Source organism: Alligator mississippiensis, chromosome 6 (assembly GCF_030867095.1).
Source record: "Alligator mississippiensis isolate rAllMis1 chromosome 6, rAllMis1, whole genome shotgun sequence".
Lineage (NCBI taxonomy): Eukaryota > Metazoa > Chordata > Crocodylia > Alligatoridae > Alligator > Alligator mississippiensis.
The window spans coordinates 62,572,726-62,575,351 of record NC_081829.1 but is presented as its reverse complement, the minus strand read 5'-3'; positions in this window follow the sequence as shown (position 1 = coordinate 62,575,351).

The following is a 2,626-nucleotide window of genomic DNA, read 5'->3' as shown; positions in this document are numbered from 1 at the left end:
GGACTCGGAGGGGGGGGGCAGCACAGGCACCAGTCGCAGGGCTCAAGTGCCTATATACTAATGCTAGGAGCATGGGAAATAAGCAGGATGAACTAGCGCTTCTGCTTGCACTAAACACCTGTGACTTAGTGGGGCTAACAGAAACCTGGTGGGATTCATCCCATGACTGGGCGGTACATATTGAGGGCTATAGATTGTACAGAAAGGACAGGGTGGGGAAGAAAGGGGGAGGGGTTGCGCTCTATGTCAGTGAGCAATATACATCAACCCTCATCAAGACGGAATCCAAGGATGAGGAAGTCGAAGGATTGTGGGTTAGACTACATGGGGGGCAAGGAGAAAGGGATTTGGTGGTAGGGGTCTGCTACAGACCCCCACACCAAGGGGAAGAAAGAGATTCGGGGCTCCTGAGGCAACTCTCGGAGACCATAAAAGCTAAAGAGGCGGTAGTCATGGGGGACCTAAACTACCCGGACATCTGCTGGGAGACACAGACAGCAAAGTCCCACCGCTCACGCAGGTTTCTAACCTGTGTACAGGACCTCCACCTGACACAGGAGGTGTATGGTCCCACTAGGGGGAATGCCATACTGGATCTGGTATTGGCAACGGGGGATGACATGGTAGGGGACCTCCAAATCGGTAGCCATCTGGGGGACAGTGATCACCTAATAATAGAATTCATCATAAGACGTCGAGTCAGTAAGGTAACTAGTAGGGTGAAAGTGCTAGACTTTAGGAAAGCTGATTTCAATGAACTCAGGCAATTAGTCAAGGACGCACTGCAGAGTAGGAGATTTGAAGTGATGGGAGCCCAAGAAGGGTGGCTGTGCCTTAAGGAAACGATCCTTCGGGCACAAAGCAAAACGATCCCCGAGCGAGGCAAAAGAGGGAAAGGGGCCAGGAGGCTTCCCTGGCTGACCACAGAAATCCAGGGCAGCCTAAGGGCCAAAAGGGGAGCACATAAAAAGTGGAAACAGGGAGAAATCACCAAAGATGAATATACCTCCTCTGCTCGTGCTTGTAGGGAGGCAGTTAGACAGGCCAAAGCTGCCATGGAGCTGAGGATGGCAACCCAAGTAAAAGACAACAAGAAATTGTTTTTTAGATATATAGGGAGTAAAAGGAAGGCCCAGGGAGGAATAGGACCCCTGCTAAATGGGCAGAAACAATTGGTGACGGACAGAGGGGACAAGGCTGAACTCCTCAACGAGTTCTTTGCCTCAGTGTTCCTAAGTGAGGGGCACGACAAGTCTCTCACTGGGGTTGTAGAGAGGAAGCAGCAAGGTGCCAGACTACCATGCGTAGACCCTGAGATGGTGCAGAGTCATTTGGAAGAACTGGATGCCTTTAAGTCAGCAGGCCCGGATGAGCTCCATCCAAGGGTGCTGAAGGCACTGGCCGACGTCATTGCAGAGCCACTGGTGGGAATATTTGAAAGCTCGTGGCGCACGGGCCAAGTCCTGGAGGACTGGAAAAGGGCTAACGTGGTCCCCATTTTCAAAAAGGGGAGGAAGAAGGACCTGGGCAACTATAGGCCAGTCAGTCTCACCTCCATCCTTGGCAAAGTCTTTGAAAAAATTATCAAGGCTCACATTTGTGAGAGCCAGGCAGGACAAATTATGCTGAGGGGAAACCAGCACGGGTTTGTGGCAGGCAGATCATGCCTGACCAATCTAGTTTCTTTTTATGACCAGGTTACGAAATGCCTGGACACAGGGGGAGGGGTGGATGTCATATACTTGGACTTCAGGAAGGCCTTCGATACGGTATCCCACCCCATACTGGTGAACAAGCTAAGAGGCTGTGACTTGGATGACTACATAGTCCGGTGGGTGGTGAATTGGCTGGAGGGTCGCACCCAGAGAGTTGCGGTGGATGGGTCGGTTTCGACCTGGAAGGGTGTGGGCAGTGGGGTCCCACAGGGTTCGGTCCTTAGACCAATACTCTTTAATGTCTTCATCAGTGACTTGGACGAGGGAGTGAAATGTACTCTGTCCAAGTTTGCAGATGACACAAAACTATGGGGAGAAGTGGACATGCCGGAGGGCAGGGAACAGCTGCAAGCAGACCTGGACAGGTTGGACAAGTGGGCAGAAAACAACAGAATGCAATTCAACAAGGAGAAATGCAAAGTGCTGCACCTAGGGAGGAAAAATGTTCAGCACACCTACAGCCTAGGGAATGACCTGCTGGGTGGCACGGAAGTGGAAAGGGATCTTGGAGTCCTAGTGGACTCCAAGATGAACATGAGTCGGCAGTGTGACAAAGCCATCAAAAAAGCCAATGGCACTTTATCATGCATCAGCAGATGCATGATGAATAGGTCCAAGGAGGTGATACTTCCCTTCTATCGGGCGCTGGTCAGACCGCAGTTGGAGTACTGCGTGCAATTCTGGGCGCCACACTTCAAGAAGGATGCGGATAACCTGGAGAGGGTCCAGAGAAGGGCCACTCGTATGGTTAAGGGCCTACAGACCACGAGGAGAGACTAGAGAAACTGGATCTTTTCAGTCTCCGCAAGTGAAGGTTGAGAGGCTACCTTGTGGCTGCCTTTAAGTTCATCACGGGGGCACAGAAGGGAATTGGTGAGTTTTTATTCACCAAGGCGCTCCCAGGGGTTACA